The sequence below is a fragment of the Protopterus annectens genome, chromosome 5.part1 (genome assembly GCF_019279795.1).
Source record: "Protopterus annectens isolate FY-2018-M chromosome 5.part1, PAN1.0, whole genome shotgun sequence".
Lineage (NCBI taxonomy): Eukaryota > Metazoa > Chordata > Ceratodontiformes > Protopteridae > Protopterus > Protopterus annectens.
In genome coordinates, this window is record NC_056736.1 from 39595127 (window position 1) to 39620464 (window position 25338).

A 25338-nucleotide genomic window follows, 5' to 3' on the forward strand; every position below is an offset into this window, starting at 1 on the left:
CCTTTTCTTTTAAATTTTTGTTTTGGGAAACCCTTTTTCCCCGAAATTTTTGTAATCTTTTAACCACTTGGAATTTTTGGGGTTTCAAATTCCTAAAATTTTCAATTTTTTCCCCCCATCCCCTAAAAACTTTCCCCCTTCTTTTTAAAAATTTTTTCCCCCCTAAAGGGGTTTGGTAATTTGTGGGCACATTGTTTTTGCCAAAGGGTATGACTATACATTTTTTGGCATTTAGCTTTAAACTATGGTGCTGGCACCAGTTATCTGTCTCTGTGAGACCTTTTTGAAGGATGTTTGTGTCAGCTGGAGAGTTGATTATGGCCTCCCAGTTTGCAGTCATCTGCGAACTTGGTGAGCCATAGTCCTCCCATGTTTGCCTGTACCTCAGAAAAGTATAGACCGAACAAGAGTGGTCCCAGGACAGAATGGGACACCACTTGTGACCGGTTTCGAGTCTGACATGGCTGGAGCAACTATCACTCTGTGGGTTCTGTCTTTGAGCCAGTTTGCGACCCGTCTTGTGACATAGGGGTTTATTTTTAAGCTGGATAGCTTATCTATGATGCCCAAGTGGGGTATTATGTCAAATGCCTTTGCAAGGTCCAGATAGGCTGTGTGGACTACCTTCCCTTCATCTATGGCTTTGGTGACTGTTTCAAAGAAGTCAACCAGGTTCAAAAGGCAGGATCTGCCCTTGACAAAGCCGAACTGGGTAGGATCCAGTGTCTGTAGGTCCCCAATGTCTTTGTTTATGAGCTCCATGATGATCCTCTCCATAGCCTTGCAGACTAAGCTAGTCAGGCTTATGGGGCAATAGTTTCCAGGGTCTGTAGAGGCTCCACCTTTGTGGAGTGGGACCACTGTTGCTGTACGCCATTCTGTGGCCACATGTCCTGTAGTGACGCTGAGATTGTATAGCTGTTTTATTTGAGGGATTAGTTCCTCTTGTAGTTCATGTAGGACAACCTGGGATGCCATCTGGTCCCATGGAAGCAGTGTTTTTTGCTTTGGAGAGGGCAGCCTTCACCTGAGCATCTGAGATGTTTGGGAGGCAGCCCTCTGCCGGGGTAGATACTTGCTCTTTTGGGGGGAGGGGGTGGAGAAGTTTGCACTGAACCTGTCTGCCAGGATATTGGCGATGTCTGTGGGTTCAGTGTATTTTTTGTCATTTAGAATCAACTCAGAACAAGTCTGGGAGTTGCATCCCAGGTTTCTAACATAACTGAAAAAAGCCTTATGATTGTCTTTGGTGTCCTGTGCAATTTTTCTCTTGAAGCTGGCCTTGGAGGATTTTATGAGGGGTCGTAATTTTTTGCTAGTACTGATCAAAGATGCCTTCCCTATTATGGATTTTGCTCTATAATGTAGTAGCTTCCTCCTTCTGTTGTACACTTTATTTATGGCAGGGGTCCACCAGACTGGACGCCTGTCTTTGGATGATTGGGTCTTGGTTTTGTTTGGGATAGCATGATCCATGCATTCCTGGAGATGTCCATAGAATGCATTTATATAGGATTCTGCAGTTTGGGCTGTAGTTTCCACTGGCCCTGGGGCCTTGAAGGATTCCACTTCAGTTTTGAGAAGTGAGAAGTTCACTTTTGAGAAGTTTTTCACTGTGGTTTTCTGGGCTGGGGGTGTGGTCGGGATGTGGACATCCAGTGAAATTAATTTATGGTCTGATCTTACCAATGAGGGATATACTTCTGGTGTGGAGCATAGAGTCCCCATGTTGGTAATGATCAGGTCTAGTATGTTGTCCCCTCTTGTGGGAGTGGTGACTAGTTGTTCCATAGCATTTGAGTTTATAATTTCCAGAATCTTTGGGCTAAGGTGCTGGGGCTTGAGTAGTGCTTCCAGTCAATGTTTGGGTAGTTGAAGTTGCCCAATATAATGGTGTTTGGAGAGATCTTCATGTTCTCCAATGTTTTCAGGAAAGTCGAATAGGTTCCTGACTTTGAGAGTTGTCTGTAGGATGGTATAAACTGAAAAGCAGTCTTGCCCACTGTTAGTTGCACATGGATGGTCTCCGATACTTTGTGCAATGCCACTAACCTGGAGGTGTGGATGTCTTTGATAAATATGTAAACTCCCCCTCCTTTTGTGGTTCGGTCCGGGTTTTGGGGCCGAAAAGCATGATATGAGGTATAGCCTGGTAGTGCTGGGGTGCTCTCTGGAGCCTTGAACCAGGTTTCTGTCACTGCACAGATATCGATGTTCTCCATACTGAGGAGAGCTTTGAGTGCGTGCATCTTGAGGTTAAGACTTCTGGTGTTTAGCAGCATTACCCTTAGTTTCTTGTTCCTTGTGCTGTCTATGGGGGTGGGTTTGACTTTTGAGCCTTGCCTAAAAAGGCACTATGGGGTGGCAAGAGCCTTTGCCAATATCCAGCCCAGTGGTGACAGGTGCAAGCCGTCCCTAACAAACAACGTGGCTTGTCGAAATGTCATCCCAGGCTGACAGACACTGGATCCCCTTTGAATGACACCAAAATGTTAGCCAATTGTTAAAATCGATCATTTTGTCTTTGTACTGTGGCATCATTCTAGGTGTGGGTAAGATGCTGCTCAATGTCAGGGTCATACCAGCCTGGGCTACATGATCAGAGAGCTCCTCTATGTCTCTTTTCATGTATTCCAGGGAGGTACATCTCAGGTCATTCACCCCAGCATGTACAATGACTGAGTCATATTTGTATTTGCTTTGGAGTGACCTGAGTGCTTGCGTTATGTGTCGGATCCTAGCACCCAACAGGCAGCTCACTGTGACCTTTTCTTTATTCAGCCTGGTGAGCGGGACATCAGTGTGTCTGACAATAGAGTCACCTATAGCAAGAGTATCAGGTGTGTTATTCAGCCTTAAGGGCTGTGACTGCTTGGCACACTGACTTTGTGGGTTATGTGTTGTGTGTGTTTTGTTTTGAGGTAGCGTGGACATGTGGACTTGTGAAACAAGTAAGCATGTAAGTGAATGCAGTAGGTGGTCTATAATAATGTAAAATAGGGATTTGAAAGCATATGTCTTAAGAAGACTTGCTGTACTGATGTACTGCTGACCAGCACTGATGATCAGAGCATGTGGCTCTGTCTGTAGTGACTAGGCCAGTGACTGGGATGTTGTATATAGCCATATGTTACCTGTGCATATAACTGATACACGTTTTGTCTTGTAAATATAAGACAACTATACAGAGCATGTGCAGAGTAAAGTACTGCTGCAGATGTGTGTTGAAATGCATGTTATATACTGAACTCATACCATTGAACTGTCCAGTGTTCTGCACACTGACCATATGTGTATGTCTGTCAAATCCTTCCCAAATCCGTGAAGACTGACATTACAACATCTCCCTTCATTTTCCTCTGGCTTTTCCCGTTTGGGATTGCCACAGTGGATCATCTGTTGCCATTTCTGGCTGTCCTCTGAATCGTGCTCTATCACACTAAACACCTGGATGTACTCTCTCACCACATCCAGAAACCTTATCTGTGACCTTCCTCTCTTCCTCTTACCTAGCAGCTACACTCTTGCCATCTTTTTCCCAATATACTCAACATCCCTCCTCAGCACATGTCCAAACTAATGTAATACTGCCTCTCCAACTTTGTCTCATATCCATCCAACATGGCCTGAGCCCATCATATAAACATTGCTAAATCTGTGCACTCATGTCACACCCAGTGCAAATCAAAACATCTGTAACCCTGCCATGTGCAGCTCTGACTCCTGCCTTTTGTTAATGCCACTCTCTTCAACCCATATAATCTAGATGGTCTCACTATCCTCTTGTAGACCTTATATAGCATGTTTACTGGTACTAGTCTGTCACATATCACTCCTGACACTCTTATCCACCTTGCCTCTACTCTGTTCCTCACCTGCCCTCCATAGTCCTCATTACACTGAAATGTTAATCTCAAACATTTGAACACATCCACCTTTGCCAACTGTACCTCATGCATCCTCAATATTCAGCTATCCTCCCTCTCAGTCACACACAAATATTCTGTCCTACTGCTGCTGACCTTTATTCCTCTCTTCTCTAGAGCAGATGTCCACCTCTCCAGGGTCTCCAAATGCTGTTCCCTACTCTCAATACAAATCACAATGCCATCTGCAAACAACATAGTCAACGGTGACTCCTGTATGATCTTGTCTGTCAACCTGCCCATCACCATTGCAGATCAGAAAGGGCTCATAGTTGATCCCTGATGTCATCCTACCTCCACCTTAAACATATCCATCTATCGCAATGCAGACCTCAGTGCTGTCACACCACCCTTGTGCATATCCTCTTCCACTCTTACATATATCTCTTCCACTCATGACTTCAACATACAATACCACAACTCTTGTCTAGGCACCCTGTCACATGCTTTCTGTAAGTCCAGAGAAACACAGAGCAACTCCTGACCTTCCCTTTATTCCACTAGTAAGTCTCAGAGCAAACATCACATAGGTAGTGCCCGTTCCATGCATGAAACCATACTGGTGACCAGTACTCCTCACCTCCCTGTGTAACCTAGCTTCCACTACTCTTACCTATAACTTCATGCTGTGACTGGTCAATGTTATCCCTCTGTAGTTATCACAGCTCAGCACATAAACCTCATTCTCAACACCGTACCAAAGCACTTCCTCCCCACTCCTCATGCAAACTCATACTATCCAAGATATCAGTCAACAGTCTGGCTAACATACCACTGCCATTTCCCCTAAACAACCCCCTGCTTCCACAGGTGTGTAATGTGGACTAACAGGCTTGCCAGTATTCATCCTCTCCATAGCTATTCTTACATCCTCCTTGTTAAGCCATTGCACTTCCTGATTCAAGATACCCACATCATGCAACCTTCTCTGTCTCATTCTCTTCATTCATCAGTCTCTAAAAGTACACTGCCCATGTCCTCAGCACACTCTCCTCGCTTTTGAGTACATATACCTCATTATCCTTTATCACCCGTATCTGCTGCACATCTTTCCTAGCTCAATGCATCTGTCCAGCCAATTGATACAATTCCTGTCATCCCTCCTTAGAGTTCAACCTGTCATAGAACTCTTCATATGCCCATCCTCAGCCTTTGCCACCTCTCTCTTTGCCATGCATATCATCTCCTCATACTCCTGTCTACTTTCCTCATCTCTCTGACAAGCCCACTCCTTCTTCCCCAACCTTTGTCTCTGTATACTGTCTAGTACTTCCTCAGTCCACCAACAGGTGTCCTTGTACTGCTTCCTCCATCCACATGTCATCCCAAACACCCATCTAGCTGTCTCCCTTACCAGCTCTGCCATACTTAACCAGATATTTGTTAGATTGTCACTGCCACCCAGTGCCTGTCTCAACTCTTCCCTGAACTTCACCTCACAAGCACACTTTTCCAATTCACACAATTTCATCCTTGGCGCTGCCCCCACACTCCTCATCTTGATCACCAACATCATCTCACATACCAACATTCTCTGCTGCCTAAATACACTTTCCCCTGTCACCAGTTTACAGTCTCCAATCTCCATCAAACTGGCCCTCCTACATTGGATATATTCCACCTGTGTGCATCTTACTCCACTCTTGTATGTCACCCTATGCTCCTCCCTTATGTTATAGTGCATATTCACCACAGTCATGTCAATTTTTTTTTGCAAAATCCACTACCATCTCACGTCTCCACTCCTTTTAACACCATACATACCCATCAATTCCCCATCCCTTCTGTTCCCTTCACCAACATGCCCATTGATATCTGCTACAATGACCAGTCTGTCACCCTTGGGTAGTCATCACCACATCAACCAACTGACGTCACATTTCTCTTTCTCATCCATCGCACAACCAACTTGCATAGCATATGCACTAACAACAATCAATACACCATCAGCTTACAGCTTCAGAAACATCACTTTATCAGACACTTATGTCATCCTCTAAAAACACTCTTGGCATAATGTTCCTTCAGCAGAAGCCCTACCTCCTTCTACCTTTAGTCCACACCTTTATAGCAGAATTGTGACCTGCCTACCATACACCCAGCCATGATCCCCTTCCATGTGGTCTCTTGCACACACACAATATATCAACCATCCCCTAACCATCATATCAGTTAGCGTGGTCCCTATACCACTCATACTGCCAACATTAACAATTCTTACCCTCAGTACCACCCTCCTAGCCTTTCCCCTCTCTTACTGCCATATTACTGTTGGACATCCTCCAGGTGATGCCTGTCAGTGCAAAGGCTACTGTACTATTGAATGACTCAAGTATGTTACAGCAATATTGAGACACTGTCACTGGTTGTGTCCCATTGCACCCATGTATGCGTGGCATCCTACAAATGTCCTGCTGTTACAGGTTGAGAGGAATGACTGTGCAGCAAGAGGGCAAATTTAGTGTGCCATACTGACATATAACAGACATGTATGTGAGGTATTGGCTATGCACATGTCAGTATGAGTAGGTGCATGTGTCCACCTCATGAAAACAGTCAGGAGATCCAAAATGTCAGTTAAAACAACTGTACATGTTGTACACATGTGTAATCCTTTTTACTGTGCATTCAGAAGTGTGACATATCTATAGCTACTGGTTGTTGCATTGCCCTGATGCCCTGACACAGGCATGGTTAGTACAGTAAGCATGATTATCATGACTAAATTGGAGAGGTTTCCAACTGTGTTATGACTTTGTAGCCATGCCCATTACAAACAATTGATTGAGTACATACATGGCTGTATGGACTCAGCAATACCTTACTTGTCATACTCGCCTCCACCAACGTAGAGTAATCCCCTTTGCTGGACAACAGCGTTACACAAACCACATACTTGGTCCCTATAGTGGCTACACAGGGCAAAGTTGGGGCATGAACTGACCTGGCTTCAAGCCAGCTATTGTCTGAACAGGCATATAGGATCACAGGTGGATTACTGTAAGGGCAGCTATGAGTACAAACTGGAGACATCCACCAGGGACAATCACAAGGCCTTCTTCCCATATGTCTGCAATCTCGAAGGCAACATAACAACCCAACCTGTAATGGTGGCCAATCAGATCACATCCACACATAACATATCTACAGGCAACCTGATGCAGATAGAATTAGGGCAAACATCTCCCCCTGGCTCAGCATCACTATAGGTGGATATGTAATGCACTGACACCCCTCCCCTCATCACCAGTGAACAGGTACATATTGCCTACTTAAAGGCAACAAACATAAGTATTCATGGGATGTCATATCACCCCTGTCTGCATCCTACATGAACTCAGGCATGTGATCCCAGCTGCATTACACACTGTAGTCCCACAACGCCACAGCACCAGCCACACACCATCCGCATGAAAGATGGCTAATGTCATCCATTTATCCAGACCTGAATGAGGAATGACGGATTATGCAAATAACTTGCCCTCACTGTGGGTAATATGACTCACCAGGACCAGGAGTGCAAGGCAAGCTGATACTGTGCTGATAGATTACCAGGGTATGCTGTGGTTGTGAGTGGTGGCTACTGGTATGGTTGTGTGTGTTGGCTACTGGTATTCAAGGTACATGTGCAGATACTGGAGATACTGTTGCCAAATGTATGGGGTCCCATGACGTGTTTCCTTGTTAGTGTCTCCCAGGTGCAATGTCACATCACCAGTGGGAGACCTTTTCACCAGCAGAATGCAACCTGATAATGGGAGCCATAATACAGAACCACACAGTAATTTTGGGCCAAAGCCAGCAACATCTGTGGGAGAGGACCACCCAGTGGAATGACTCTGTCCACAGGGTAAATTAGGTGGTCCTGCACACACATACATATGAGCAGGTGCGGCATCATGCCACCTACCTCATACGCCGTGCCTGGCAAAGGACTGCTGCCATGGCCAGGGACCCCACAACCACAGGTGGAAGCCCAGCCATATGGCCTCATTTACTACAAATGAGGAACTCCTTGCCAAGCTTGGGCCATCCATCACAGTACAACACCAGACCACAAAGCCCCACTTGCTGGAGGTGGGTGGCACACACACAATGGACAAGGAGCATGCAGATAAGGTCCCAGTGGGGATTTGTAGACTACTGTATGACACATACTTGCATCTGTACAGTATCTACATGCATGTGCCAGGTGTGATTGCAGTTGTGGATGGGGATTTGTAATGCACAGAAGTGCAAATCTATGGTGAAGGACAGCAAATTGTATATTATTGGGTGTTGTACTGTAAATGTGCAGAAATGCTGCATCCATCCTTTTCCAAGGGCAGATGTGAGGCTGCTGACAATACCTCTCTCCCACAAATACATATGTCACTCTGGTCTGCATATGGGACAGCAGCCTGAGGCTGGTGGGAATAGAATTGTTCAGTTGTGCTTTGGCAGTACCCCAGGCATGTCGAGGGCATGCAAGTTACCATGCAAACAACTATGACTAATAGCCATATTGCTTTATGTGCAAGTTCACTTGTGGTGAGGTTAGTTGTATTGCATCACAGTGGTCACCACAGGGGCCTATCTGAATGGAATATAACATTTCTGTAGCATACCTCACAACCTGTCAGTGCAAGACATCTGGCAGATATCAGCAAAATGTGTTGAACAAACAGACTAAGGTAGGGACATGTGTGAAACATTACTGCTATACAGTGGATATAAAATGTATACACACACCTGTTAATATGCCATTTGTTTCTGAAATATACTGGTTGAGACCACAATATGTGAGTCCACATCTTTCCCAACCTTTAATGTGACCCACATCACCACAACAGTCAGGAAATCCTTGTATGCAGCACACCTCATCACTAAGGGTTTTTCATCCAGAAAAAAGGAGGCCATTGTCCCATTGTACTCATCCCTCATTAGACCCATTATAGAATACAATGCCCCATTTGGTATGTACCTCTCAAGACATCTGCAACAACTGGAAAGGCCGCAAAAATACCTCACTAAAAGAATCACAGGCCTAAAGCAGATGCCCTACGCTGACCAATTTAAAAAACACCAGCTATACTCTGTCACATATCGTCTACTCAGAGGCGATCTCTGCTTAACATACAAGGCCATGTCAAATCCAAAGCTGTTGGACATGCTACACTTAAAGAAATCCAAATCCCTCAGAGCCACACGCTCCAGGGATCCAAATCTTGTCATCACAATAAACAAAACATGCTAGAGGGATAGGTTCCTGACCCAGAGACTCCCCAGATTCTGGAATAGACTGTCCATTCATGTCAAGCAGAGTGCCTCTTTGGCCCTCTTCAAAAGGAACCTTGCCGATTGGAAGGGAGAAAGGAAATTCTCCCCGGGGATCACGTCAGTTACCTGCTAGCAGGGGTCCAGGGAAGTAAATAGTGTGGGAAGAAATAGCCAGGAAATTGTTATGGCTAGGCTTGTATAGGCCGTAGGGCTGATAGCCAAGTGCCAACCTATGAATGAACCTATGAACCATGACATGGACAATTCACTTGTAAAACCAAGTATCTGGACTCATGTATTGCACAAACAAACCTGGACAAATGTGATGGTAGAAGACATTGTATCAGTATGCTGTTTCAGTCAGCTATGATACCTGATGCTGCCATATATGTTAGTACACTCACTGTGGCCTACTTGACAACTATATCACATACATGGAAATTGTTAAGCCAGACAGAGCACTAATAGGCTCCAAACATCTGGATGTTCCAGACACATCTGTACAGAGGACTGTAATGGCCTGTACAATGGTTTTACATGCTGCATGTGAGGCAGATGCCATTACCACATTATATAAAGTAATGGCATCAGGAGGTGGTCACCTGACATGTATGGTACACACATCAAAATGGTATCAGCCACACAAGATATGACACACACACACACACACACACACACACACACACACACACACACACACACACACACACACACACACACACACACTAGTATTCAGATTAGTTGTCATACCTATTTATTTATGTCTACTATAATGTTACACAGTTATCAGACGTGCCACGGAGCTTACACAATTTTACCTCATCCAAAGGTACTTGTAAGGTGAATGACATCAATAGGACTACTAAATTAGGATGAGTATGGTGTTACACAACTCAAAATAGTATAACCTTCACAGTACATGATTCCCACATGAATACATGATTCCCACATGAATACACACACACACACACACACACACACACACACACACACACACACACACACACACACACACACACACACACACACACACACACACAGTTGTCAGTATTGAGGTTAGAACTCCTTCCTATCTAGTTATTTGTATTTTGATATTACGCAATTAGCAGATGTGCCACACAGCTTACACAATCTCACCTTGTCCAAAGGTACTTCTAAGGTGAATGACAACAGCAGTGGTAAAGTAGGGTGGGGGAAGTGTAATGGGTGGAACACAAATCAAAATGGTATAACACACACAGCATCTGAGTCACACACACACATCCACACACACACACACACACACACACACACACACACACACACACACACACACACACACAAAATAGTATTCAGATTAGACGTCCTACCTATTTATTTATGTCTACTATAATGTTACACAGTTATCAGACGTGCCACGGAGCTTACACAATTTTACCTCATCCAAAGGTACTTGTAAGGTGAATGACATCAACAGGACTACTAAATTAGGATGAGTATGGTGTTACACAACTCAAAATAGTATAACCTTCACAGTACATGATTCCCACATGAATACATGATTCCCACATGAATGCACACACACACACACACACACACACACACACACACACACACACACACACACACACACACACACATACAGTTGTCAGTATTGAGGTTAGAACTCCTTCCTATCTAGTTATTTGTATTTTGATATTACGCAATTATCAGACGCGCCACACAGCTTATACAATTTCACCTCGTCCAAAGGTACTTCTAAGGTGAATGACATCAACAGGACTTCTAAATTGGAGTGAGGGGAAGTGTAAAGGATGGTACACAAGTCAAAAATGGTATAACCCATGCATGATTCTTACACACACACACACACACACACACACACACACACACACACACACACACACACACACAGTTGCCAGTATTGGGATGAGAACTCCTGCCTATCTAGTTATGTCTATTATAGTGTTACGCAATAACTGCATGTTCTATAGAGCTTATTGGACTTACAACTGGCCAAAGGTGCTGATAACTGCACAGCTGAGGTAAAGTATTACAGGTGGCAGAAAGTCTGCCTTCAGTTCCTACTGTGCATCGTGATAGTTCTTTCTGTCTTGCACTTCAAATAGCATTATAGCTTTACACTTAAACAGATTATTGTATCAATAAGTGTATCACACCTGGGAGCCATCAGCAGTACTCATTCATCGCAGAATTAGCCCGGGTACTTATTACTTATGTCCACCCCTCTTGGAATGATTGAAGTGTGGTTTTCTGTGCTTTCACCCATAAACCTGGTGCACTTGTCCATTCTGAGGCACTGTTGCAATTGCCTCATGTACGCAGACAACCCTCTCATCTAAACTCCAAACACTCAGACCAGTGAGAGTTACCCCTATATCATCAAATGTGGAAATATGCACTCACCAGTAAAGACTGGACTAGCTGGTCAAGAGGATGAGATCAACACCTGCACCACACCATGTGGACCACATAGCTCACCACAACACCCACTATGACAGCCCTGACATACACTGAAAAGCTACACACCCACATTCACAGAGGCACTCAATGGACATTTACACAAATATCACAGACCAGCAAGACAGACACCCATTCAGACACCACGACATAGCACATGCCAAAGGACACATATGTCGCCTACACAGTGTGCCTCAACCTAAGCTCCTAAGGCTGATGAAACCTAAGCTCCTAAGGCTGAGGACCTTGCACAATACAGTGATCATGGGTGACTCAGTACTGCAGCACACAGATGCAGTACTGAGTCACCCAGTACTGCAGCACACAGATGTCGCACTCACTATGTTGATTATGGAGGAGGTAACATCCAGCTGTCTATCACGTGCCAGCATCCAACACATGACACACCCAGTCAGGCCACCCCACAACAGCTAGAATTATCACTCTATCTTCATCCATGTGGGTATGAATGACATGAAACCCACCTCCCTGGGCTACATGACAAGAGACATGGTTGAACACTCAGATGATATTGTCCAGGTAGGTGTGAAAGTAGCCCTGAGAAGTATACTCCCATCACCCAAAATGATGCTGCAGTACTATCAACAGACAATTGACTGCAACATTGGCTTATGTGTTGTGTGTCATTTTCAGGGGATCCAGTATCTCTCTGCTTGGGATAACATGGTTGACAGACCTCAATGCCTTGCCAGAGATGTCCAAAATCTGTCAGCCCTGGGTTTCCAGGTACAGGGTAAGTGTCTTGCCACCCCCTAGTAGTGCCTTATTAAGCAGCGTTCCAAATCAAATTACTACCGTAACAGCTAGACATGTATGCAATCTGAAGGTCATCGTGCTCAACATCTAACTGTCAAGATGCAGTCACTCAAAGCACTCCTCAGAGTGGAGGACACTGACAGTTGTGCTGTAATGGAGAGGTGGTTCACAGTTGCAGACAGCAGCCCTGCACTAACAGGCTATGACACATTCCACAGCTTTCAAGGCCAAAACATGGAACACACCTCTCAGGTGGTGTTACTTCATATCCATAATGGATATGCACAGCTCCAGACTAGTATCCCAGCATAATACATCAAAGGTACTTTCTGTAAAACTAACTTTAGGGAATAGTGTAATCCACACAGTAGCCTGCTATTGGTCCCCAGCTATGTACCTAGACTGCTAATGCACATTCCTCAACACCCTGGAATCTATGAAGGTCCAACCCAAGACTGACACAGTAGGAGACTTCAGCTCCCTCTCCATCACCTGGGAAAAGTAGTCAAGCACCAGTACACTGGCTCGACTCTTTACAGCATTCATCAGTTCCAATGGCCTGGACTGGCTCATACTGACCCACCAGTAGAGGATGCAACAACCTTGACCTGTATTAATTACTTATATATGGGACTGTTGCTCAACCACAGTTGTCAATCCCTACCTGGTCAGATCCAAACATGATGTAATCAACATGGAGCTCAACATCTCACCCACACCCCCCCCCCCCCAAAAGGTAACCACCTTGCAAAACCTCTGCAATGCTGACATTGCAGTCATAAAAACAGGGGTGGATGACTTCACTGCACCCATGTCAATGGGAAATAGCTGCATGACTGTCTCATCATGCACATATGCACTGCACAAACATGTACATGGATGCATGGTACTAGCCATAGCCAACAGAACACAGACACTGTTCTCCAAACACTGGAAACTGTTGTGATGGTCCACTGGAATTACTAAAGTGTACAACAGAAGGTGGACACTGCTGCAGAAAATGGTGGTGTCCAAGACTGGTGAACCTCCTTATTAGCCACAAACACAACTTGGGATCCCTCATGGAATCTCCTACAGGCAGCTATGAAGGCAGATTTGCAGCAGACAGTGACAACAATCACAAAAGCCTTTGAAAGTTATATCAATAACCTCCATAGCAATAACTACAAGAGCTGTGAGTTACTGCACAATGTGATTCCTATCCTGATACAACAGATATTGGCTACAGTCTTGCCAACACAGTCAATGCCAGCTTTTCCCCTCCCCCCAAGGGGACAATCACAATGGCAGATGAATGCCAGGTGCCCAGCATTACTGCAGGCCAGGTTAGACCTGCATTGTCCACGGGCAAGGATACAGCTTCCATGGGACCCCAATATATCCGTGGCTGTATTCTACATGACATACAAAGAGACATGGCACCACATCTGTGTGCCCTGGTCAGTCGCAGCCTCACATCAGGCTTTGTCCTTCCAAAATGGCACACTGCTACAGTCATCTCTCTCCATAAAGGGATAGCATCTACAGATCCCAGGGATTATTGGGCTGTTAGCCTGACAAGTCTACTGTGTATGGACATGGGTGCATCATTAGAGGCCTGATTGACCAAGATATTGTTGATCTCCTAACTCTGGACCCCACACAGTTTGGCTTTGTGAATGGCAGATCATGCTTGCTCAACCTGGTTGACATCTTTGAGTGAGTCACCAGGGCTGTGTGTGACAGTAAGGCATTGCATACAGCCTACCACAATCTGGCCAAGGCTTCTGATACCATTCCTCAGTCAGGGATTACTGGTAATCTCAGTAAACTAGGCATCAGCCCCTCCTATATCAGTGGGTGGTTTGCAAATTGGTTCACAAAATACACAGTGTGACAGTTGCAAACTCCAAGTCAGCCTGGCAAGCAGTCACAAGTGGGGTCCCACAGGGATCAGTATTGGATAGTGTCCTGTCCAGCATCTATTCCTCAGGAGTCCAACTCAACACAGAGGAACTCTGGCTGACCAAGTTCACAGAGGACTGCAAGCTGGGAACTATCATGAACTCCACAAGTGATGCAGACATCCTACAGAAAGGCCTCACTGAAACCATTGAGTGGTATGGAAACCATGGCCAGAAGCTTAACACCACATAATGCATCATCATCCCCTTTGGTAAAACACTTAGTTCCCAGTAAATTCCACATCAATGGGAGCCCATGAACACTGTAGGCATTATAAGTGATTTGGGGATAAAGGTTGACAACAACTTCATGCACCACATTGCCTCTGTGGTCAGGAAGTCCTTCTATATGGCACATTGCATTACCAATGGTTTTGCATCCAGGAAGACAGAGGTAATGATCTCTGTCTACTATTCCCCCATTAGACTACTCCCCAAGTATTACAGCCCATTTGCCATGTACCTCACGCGGCACCTGCTACAGCTGGAGAAGCCAAAGAAACACCTCACTAGGGGGTTCCTAGGCAATAAACACACATCCTACACAGACAGACTCAGCAGGCCCAAGCTATTCTCTTGTGTCATAATCACCAATTAGCAGTTATCTGTACTTGACTTACAAAGCCATGTCTGACCCAGCTGGTCTAGAAATGCTACATATAAATCCATCCACACCACACACTATGGAGACCTCTACCTCAGTAACACAATCACCACAACATGCTGATAGAACAGGTCCCACACCAAGAGACTGCACATGTCCTGGAATACACTTCCCATACATGTTATGCATAGCAACTAGATCACCCTGTTCCAGAGAAATCTTGATGAGTGGATAGGTAATAGACAGTCCAACCTAAGGATCACTGCAATGGCTATACTTGATAAAGGCACTAAGACAACATCGGGTGGTACAATGGCAGGGCCCTTCTATGTGCTAGGCTTGTTATGGCTTCTGGGTCATTACCTACTACACACTTGTGAACCTATAAAGGGAATGACATCAGCAGGACTGATAAAGTAGTACAGTGTGTGTTTAACCTATCATAATACTTTGTCCTGCAAACAGGCACACATACACTTCCAGATGTGAGAGTAGAACCCCTACCTAACTAGTGATTTATACTATAGTGTTACACAGTTACTGCATGGACTACAGAGCTTACTGGGCTGACAGTTAGCCAAAGTTACTGATATGGGGAATGACATCAGCAGGACTGATAAAGAAGGACAGTGGGTGGGAAACATTTCAAAATACTTCTACTTGGAAACATACATACCCAGACACACATTTTCCAGATACAACAGTAGAACCCCTATCAAACTAGTCATTTGGACTATAATCTTAAGCATTTATCACTTGCACTACTGTGCTTTCAGGGCTGTTAGCTGGCCATGGTTCGTATAAGGGACTGACACCATCTGGGCTAGTAAGATGGGGTACTGTGAAGTGTCATGGGTGGGAATAGCATAAATCTGTTTCACCTATAAACAAACATACAACTCCCTCAGTCTTGCACACACAGCTGTCACACACATACTTCTACATTTTCCAGGACTGAGCTTAGAACTCCTATCTAGCATTTTTGTACTATCACATTATGCAGTTATTGCATGCAACACAGAGCTTATGAGGCTGAAGCCTGACAGAAGGCACTTCTAAGGTGACTGATATTTGCAGGACTGCTAAAGTAGGGAAAGGGTAGGTGTACTGGGTTTGAATGGACCCAAAAGATTTTAGTTGTGAGCACACACTTTTACATTTGCCAGGATTAAGATTAGAACTCCTGCATAACTAGGCAGTTTTACTATCATGTGATGCAGTTATTGCATGCACCACAGTGCTTGTAGGGCTAAATCCTGACAGAAGGCACTTCTAAGATGACTGATATGTGCAGGACTCCTAAAAAAGGGAAAGGGGAGGTATACTGGCTTTGAATGGACCCAAAAGCTTTTAGTTGTGAGCACACACACTTTTACATTTGTCAGGACTGAGATTAGAACTCCTACCTAGCTATTTAATTGTACTACAGTATTATGCAGTTATTGCATGTGCCACAGAGCTTATAGGGCTGGGCCTACCAAAAGTGACTTATATGCACTGCTGAGGTGGGCCAATGAAAGTGCACTGGGTGGAAAGGCCTGTTCATTCCTATATCCTACTGACATTTCTCTAAGTGTATGAACATGCCCAGTGTGTCCTTCTATAGTACATGTGGGACTCCATTCCAGGGATTGATGTACTCCAGTCTGGTTTGCTTTGTGATACATCAATACCTCTCAACCTGATGGTGCAGGATATCTGGAGATAGCCTATCAAAATGTTGAGACAATGGGTCATACAATGATTCTGACAATTTCTCTCAGTAATGTATGGGTTGCAAGGTTTACAAGGCAGTTTTAGCAGACATCTGTCACATATGCCATTTGACACTGTCATGTACTTCTTCAGTACCTGGTGATATACCTCTTCAGATCATCACAGTGATTTAGCAGAGGAATACAGGATGGCTGATGCACACACGAGGTTTATGGGCCAAATGCTGTGCATTCTTGCATTATCCAGCCTGTTGAGGGGTGTGCCTACAAGTAATTGACTGCTGATGCTGTGGAAATGGTCCAGCACATTGGTGATATATTACAATGGTGGAATCTCTGTGCATTTATGTTCTGGCCTGGTCTGATTTCCAGTCCACAGTTGGGTATTATAAGTCAGATAGGATCAGGGTGATGGGTGGATTCCAGATAGAGTTGTAGGGGATAGAATATGTGGGATGTGTGTGTCCTGGGCAGATATGTTTCTCTATAGCTACCAGTACTTTGCATTGGGCTCGGCTAAATGGTTGACTGCACTTGGAGGGTATTGTGTGCGTCAGACTGTTTGACCAGTGTGTATTTGTCACACATATTTGTATGGCCCACCACATTTTGTTTGGATGGCGAAATGTTGGGGTCAGGATTTTGCATAGGATGAGTGATCAGGGAGGGTGTGTTACTCCCCATGGCTGTGGCCCAGGGCTCTGTGGATGCAGACATGTCACCATATTCCAAGGTTAGTCCTGCCTGCAGTGAGTGCATTCCCATGTTTAAACTCCTAGCCCCGCCTATCAACTGTACAGGGTATCACAGAATGTCCACATCCATGACTCATATATCTTGTTGGTTACCCAAACAAGTGTGGTTTTCTGGCAAAAGTGTTTTACAAATCACTCAGGCTTGAATTCCGATATTACTGACAGTTGACATTGCAGTTTCATACTTTGCACCCATCAGACATTCCAAGCTACTACAAATCATCCCATCAACTTTATAACATTATTAGAGCAGTATTTCACAGATGTCCTTCTCTTTGGACCTTCATCACCACATTATTCATGGCTTTGTTCTGATTTCTGGCTCCCTGAGGCTGGCCGGTTTGCTCCTAACAGTTGTCGGCATGGCCTTTCTTTGCATTTTATGGACTGCGTTATGTTTATGTTATGGACCCCATGATATTCCGTAAAGGGCACTGTGGGTGAGGCATAGGCATTTGCCAGAGGCCTGTAGGCCAGGTGTAACAGATGCAGGACATCTGTAGCAGGACAGTGCATTCTGATGATCATACGTTCCCAGGCTGCTGGCAGGAGACACACTTGGGATGGCACCAGTAAGTTGACTGTGGGTGTTATTGACAATTGCTTTATGTTACTGTTGTGCCATCAGTCTGGGTGACAGCTGGATGCTGCTTAAGTATTGGAACATGTTACTGCATTTCTATATGACTATGGGGGGGGGGGCAGTGACACAACTGTACATGATGCACATATGCACAAACTGTGCTGACATTTGCTTAACAGTTTGGCCCCATGTAGCATAGTGGTGTGCACTATCTTTCAGAGTACATGCATAACAGTATCAATCACAGGTCAGATTGTTCTGGCATAGACATTTGTAGTTTCCGACTTCTTACCTTTCTATGTGATACTGCCACTGCCAGACCTGATGTGATATCACTGTGCAAAAGTCTGTGGGTGGGGATTTCATGGATGTTGCCATGTGGGGGCCATTGCCAGGCATTTCTGTATGGTTGTCTGCAGATGATCTGCTTTGTGGGGTTGGTGGTGGGTATGGGACTCCCACTTTAACATTAATGCAGGTGACCTATGACCCCCCAGTTATTTGGCTCACCACATATACTGCAGTAGTAGTTTTTGACTAGGTTTGTACTGCATGGTGTGGGTAGGGCAGTACTGGGGATACACATCCTGCTGTCCCACAGAGCTGTCAGTTGTCTGCTACTATACCAGTTAGCCACCTCATTCCCTTACATGCTTGATCAATACCATAGATATGCTATCAAAATATTCCAACCCATTATTTTAATTTGTTACAGAGACTGGCTTACCTTGTGCTTGCAGCTGTTGTGGGGGTGGTGCTTGAGGGCTGACTATGTCGGATGCACACAATACACTACTTATACATGGTCAGGTATAGGTGGTGTGATGTTTGGCATCCATTTTACTATGTGTGCAGTCAGACAGAGATAGATCAGTCCCTGTTGCCCTACAGTGTCAGTGTATGTGCTATGTGTCGCCTCTTTGCCAAGGCCTGGGCATACTGGGCACACCTCAATCTGCCTTCAGAGGCAGGCATAGGATGTTCCTCCACAGAGTCCCTCTGTGCCTGTGGAGGCCTTAGCAATGGTGGGGGGCTATGTGGCCCTTCCACATTTCTCAGGATGGGTGGAGCAGTGGTGCAGTGGTTAACATTGTCACCTCACAGCAAGAGGTTCTCCGGTTTGATTCTTGGCTGGGGTGCCTTCTGTGTGGAGTTTGCATGTTCTCCCTGTGTTCGCTTGGGTTTCCTCCGGGTACTCCAGTTTCTTCCCACATTCCAAAGACATGTAACTGGAGCATTTCTCCCTGGGTCTCCGCTGAAAACAGGCTCTGTGGAACCTTTCCTGGTCAACAAATGATAAATAAATAAAAAAATATTTTTTTTTTCCTGCTGCTGCTGTTTCCACAGGATCATATTGTGTACCATGGCACATACTATGACCATGTGTGCACATGTGGCTGGAGAGTACTGCAAGGCTCCACCAGATATGTCAAGGCAGTGGAACCATGACTTGAGCATCCCAAACACATGCTCTATAATGATCCGGATTTGTGCGTGTGCCTTATTATGGCATTCTTGTGTGGGTGTGTGCGCATTTCTGATGGGTATCATCATCCATGGCTCCAGTGCATAGCCAGCATCCCCCACTAAATGGCCATATGGGATGTCCCTGCTGGCAAACCACTGATACAGCCGTGAGGAATGCCAAATGTGGGAGTCGTGATAGCTTCCAGGGCAGCCAGCATACGCATTCATGATAATGCCCTGGGCATCGCACATGACCTGCCAATTGATGGAGTGGAACCCCTTGTGGTTTATGTAGACCCTACCCCGGTCACCAGGTGGTGCTTTTATGTGGATGTGTGTGCAGTCTATGTCACTCAGTACCTCTGGGTAGTCTGCTACACTGTGGAAGAGATGCATATCATGGGTCCTCTCCTCATGGGTGGTGGGGAATTTAATGTGCTTCTCGGCATATGGTCTCATGGGATCCAGGAACTGGTGGAGTATCCTGGAAGCAGATGCCTGTGAGACCCCCATGATATCCCCAGTTGGTCTTTGGAAAGTACCTGTAGCTAGTATTCTTAGAGCTACACATACCTTGTTATCCACTGGGATGGGTTCTCCTCTGTTTGTTCTGGATGTGAGGTGAGACCGGCACAGCTCCAGAATTTGCTGCAGTATGTCCCTGTCCACCCTGTAGCGCCCTGCTATCTACAGATCATGTAGCCCCTGGTAGGTTAACCTGGGCCTTAACACTCTTCTCCTCGTCCTCCTCATAAGTCTGTTGAGGTTGTCAGCATTGTCCTCTTCACCACCCTCAACCTCTATCACATACTGATGTATGAGACCGATAGTAGCCCCTAACATCTTGTTAGTTTTGTCAGGTAAAATGTCCCTGTCTGTGTACACCGGTGGTGTAAAATTTATGGGAAAAAACAGGCTGGAAGGTGTTTGCATAGTTTATAGTTGTGTTCTGCAGTTGCTGCCTATGTGATTGGCTGAGTATGATACATTCCACCTGCCAGCTCTATTACTTGTATTTGAGTGCCTCTATTCTGCTATTTCCTTTTTTTTTTGTTCCACTTGCCATTTCCTGTATTTTATTTTTGTGGTTTTAAATCCCGGTGCACGTCATACACACCCATTTAGGCAAGGTAAACAAGGCTATACAGCCTCGGACACACCCCATTGCTTATTTATACATAGTGCTGCCATTTCCTGTGTTTTTTTTTTTTTTTGTTTGTTTGTTTTAAGTCCCAGTGTGCACAGCGCAAACCTGTTAAGCTAAGTTAAACATATTTTAACAGAAATATCTCTTCCTGGACGTGAACACACTCTTCATTGCATGGTCTAAGATATTACAGCCTCAGACACACCCCCTTGCTTAGCTGGGCTTAGCAAACCACAAACTCAGCCAACAGAGCTCCAATCTGCTTACAGCAAGCATAACACACCCCCTTTTCATATTAGTTGCTCCTCCCGCCTACACAATCCCATTCTAGCACCTAGAAAGTTAGGTGCAGGTTTCGGACTTAGAATATTTTGTGATTCAATAAACTTCCCCTCATTTGCATACCCCCTGCTTTAGCCCATAGATACTGCACTGACACGGAGCCATTCCCCTTGACAACCACTGTCCTCTGGTATTATTTTTATTCTGCATACTGTAGACTATAATGTCAAAATACAGATTTTCTTTAAACTTGGGTTTTCACATTTTTTTTTTTATGTTTGGCACTATCTTGTTTGCACGCTGCTAAGCTAAGCTTAGACGGACGAGTTTGGCCACAAAAAAAAGTTATGTTATATTAAAGGTAAACATTTATTCATGCCAATGACCATATATTTGGCCATTGGCATGCCTAGAGATGTGAATACATGCCTTTGTTTCTGCTGTCATGCCTCCATTTTCTTTTTTGCAGAAATGTGTTCAATTAGTAACTGAACACATTTCTGCACTGACACTGTTCCTGCATGGAGACCTGGCAGCTTCCTGAATCACTAATTCATCTCATGTGCATGGTTTTCACCAGCAAATGAGGTGATTAACATGCCACATGGTCTTCCATGCAGGAAGAGAGTAGACAGACTCATGCATGTTGGATCAGCTGTTTGCTTAATCGCTCGGTGGCCGGACTCCATGCAGGAGCTGCTACACTGTTCCTGTACGGAGTTATAGCATCCATGAATCCCAGGGAAAATCTCTCTCTTAAAGCTTTTTTCAGTTCAGCCAGTTTGTGGACAGAAAATGTAATCTGTAGAATTTTAACATGTTTAATTATGAATTTTTTATGCAGATCAATAGTACACCATAAGGATTTAACACATTCTTTCTATGATCAATCATATTTAATAGACTTTTTCTTAGTAGAAAAACAGAATGCCTACTAGCATGTATAACCTTGTAGGGAGCTGTGCACAATAGTTTACCCTGGAAACATTGCACATCTGTACCTGATATTAAACACTAACAAGTTCTTTCTAAAAGAGATCTGAAACTTTATAATGTAAGTTCTGGTGGTTGCATGTTAAGGCTTCTGTGCAAACTATGATATATTCTTACAGTGCTAACAAATTTTCATATGTCTAGAACCATAATTGCTACAAAGGAAGTGTAAGAAGCAAACTGTTCAGTACAGACAAATCTTTACAGTTGTTATATTTGTTATATTCTACATCCATTACCCACACCCTGTAAGCGTCATGCACCATAACCAAGATCCTTGTCTAAGTACTTATCAGACTGCTCAGTACAAACAAACAAACCTTTGTTCTGCTTATATTCATTATATTCTATGTCACTCATCTAAAACTATCCTTGAGATCTTCATATGCCACCACCTCCCTTACTAAGCACAACAAAATGTTTATGCTGAACTGCAAAACAATATCAGAGCCTACTAGAAATAAGATTAAATAACAGCATAAATGATAGCACTCGTCCAATTCATGTATACCTCCCACAAAGTCACCTTAAGCAAAACCACTCCAAAACTATCATTTTGAACCACAGCAGCAAAATAAATATTTTAGTTAGCATAAGGGATACTAATTCTACAGGCATATGTCTGGGCATAAAGATGTTTACAGTAAGTTGTCTTTCTGGTGCCAAGATCTTTGGATATAATGAATGTAGTTAATCTTGACATGATCAGTTTGGCTTTATGAATGGTAGATAGTCCCCCGGATTCATTATACTTCCATGCAGGACTAGCTTAGTCCTGCATGGAAGCAGCCATTTAGGAGCAGGATGGCAGTGCACCAGGCATATTAATGAAGGTGCGCTGCTTAAGCTCCTAAATGGACAAGCATAGATCTCAGAATATACACTCCCCTGCAAGCAAGAATATCAGGTTAGCAATAAGAATGAGCAAGACTGCTCATAGGTGTCTGCATACACCCAGCAACATCTCCCCAAGTTTAGAAGAGCAATAGTTAAACTATAAAATATAAACAAGCTATTTTTTTATGAAATAGATAAAATTTAAATATAGGTGCATGGGTTTGCCCGTTGCTTAGCTACATGTATTGCAGCTAAAATGGCACAAGAGGATAAAAATCAAGATATATGCAAATGATGCAGTACTGCAATAGTGTAGTGGGCAGAGCATTCGCCTTACGAGCAGTCAGTCTCGGTTTGAGTCTCACTCCAGTACATTCCATTTTCCATGTCAAAGCACTTTATGAACAATATTTTTTGTTGCATAACCTACTAAATAACATATATTTGTGAACTGGAGTACTGCATTACATGCAGATGTAAGGCGTCATTGTTATAATGTTGTAAAATCCACAGATAATCATTTGTGCCCCTTACAGTATATGTACACATGAATCAGGGATACAAATCAAAGGTACAATGTGTAATGAATGATAAATCCATAGAGTTTCCAAATCCACCACCTTCCCAAGAACCATTTTACATTACTGTCTAAATTAGTGCGAGGGTAAGCAGGAGTAAGCGCTATTAAGCAAGAGTAAGCATATTTAAACAGTAGTAAGCAGGTTTAAGCCCGTTTGCACAGGGTTAAGCAATGCACACACAGGTTAAGCAATATTGAAGCTAACTCTCTGTAAGCATATTTAACCAGAGGTAAGCATTGCTTACCATCACACAAACCCACGCAGACCAGCTTACAATTTCTTAAAAGTACCTTAATCACTCTGTATGCAACAGCCGCTGTTCTGGCCAGAAACAAAATAGACAGCCTATAGACCCTATACACTACAGTCACAACAGTCAGCCACAAAGCCATCACAGCAGTACATAAGACTGAGGTATCACCAAACAGATCCTCACAATAGGAAAATCAAACTGAACATGTGAAAGGAATGTATTGTGTTGTATAACCTGCTACATAACATAAATATGTAAACTGGAGTACTGCATTAAGCCCATATGTGAGGTGTCATTGTAATAAAGTGTTGAAATCCCCTAATAACTACAAGGACTCCATACAGTGTATGTACACATGAATCATGGACATCAAGTACATATATAACATGTAATAAAAAATAAATCAATGCCAAACAGCAAATAGTAGGCAAATTAAAAATTAAGCAATGCTATGCATTGCACAGCCCAACTTAGTAGGTGTAAGCAATGTGTATGCCAGCTAAATCAGTTTGCCCATTGGTATACCCCTTTAAGCAAAGCCAACCTTAGGCACGCAGGCTTGCCCATAGCTTAGCATTTTCAAAACCATCCAATTGCAGCAAAGTGTGAGAAATCAACCCTATTTAAACCCAACAGGCAGGAATACATCTCATAACTGGTTGCAGCTTGCTCCTGTTGGCACTATGACTGGTATGGAAGTGGATGTGCACTTTCGAGCGCAGCACTGGGGCATCCAGGAGTCCAGAGTCCAGAGTCATGGCAGGACTCCTTGTGAAAGACCATAACTAGAGACTGCTGCAGTGCTAGTACCAGGGTTCCCAATACAAAGCGGAAGCCTGTGACCATCTCCCCCATGACCACACCAGTGCCACTGGCATACCCTGAACTGGTGAGCAATTCAGGCATCGCTATGCCAATCTGAAGCAGAGAAAGGGACATCTCTTGCATCAGTGGATCCAAGAGGCAAGGAGGATGGTGGATGTTCCAGCCATGTATAAGTATCAGTCCACTACCTGTTTATAATAGCCATTGTATATTATGGATAGGTATGGCTAAATATTCCTCTTATGTCTTTCACAGTGGGAGATGAGTGGGCTGCAAATCAGGAAGCTCATGCCTGTTGATTGCAGAGGTTCTGATGCAAGGCAGGTTAGTAATATGTTTGTATGTACTGTCATAGGAAATAAATCCAAACATAGTAGTAAGTTAATCACATGTATAAAACCTGTATTGTTTAAGGCATGTACTGCATACACCAGAGAATATGGCAGGAAGAGTCTCATATAGGTTGTATGTAAATAAAAGCATAATAGCCTGACAATAAAGGTCTAACTACTGGGCTGCATGTGTTTACTATGGTATCATATGGTAATGTAGAGTTGCAATCTCTTAATAGTAGTGTTGTATTAAGCAGTATTACCCACACTGTGCTACATAAATAAAATCTGTAGGAATGACTGTATATGACTTTTGTAATCACAAGAGGTCATATAGTCCAACTGAGAGAGACTTAGACAGAAAACAGTGAAAAAGCTAGACAACATAATCCAAATAGCACACTCAACTGAGACGTGAACTGTTGAATTTTTTGCACACACAGCTATGGTTCGAATCCTGGGAGTGGTAGTAGGCTGTATGCAGAATCATACCCCACAACTGTCCAGAATGTCCAGTTAATTGGCCCATATCCACTGCCTGTCACCGTGTCCCCCTGGCAAATCAGTTGGTTGATCTGAGATGTTTAGGCAGCAAATAG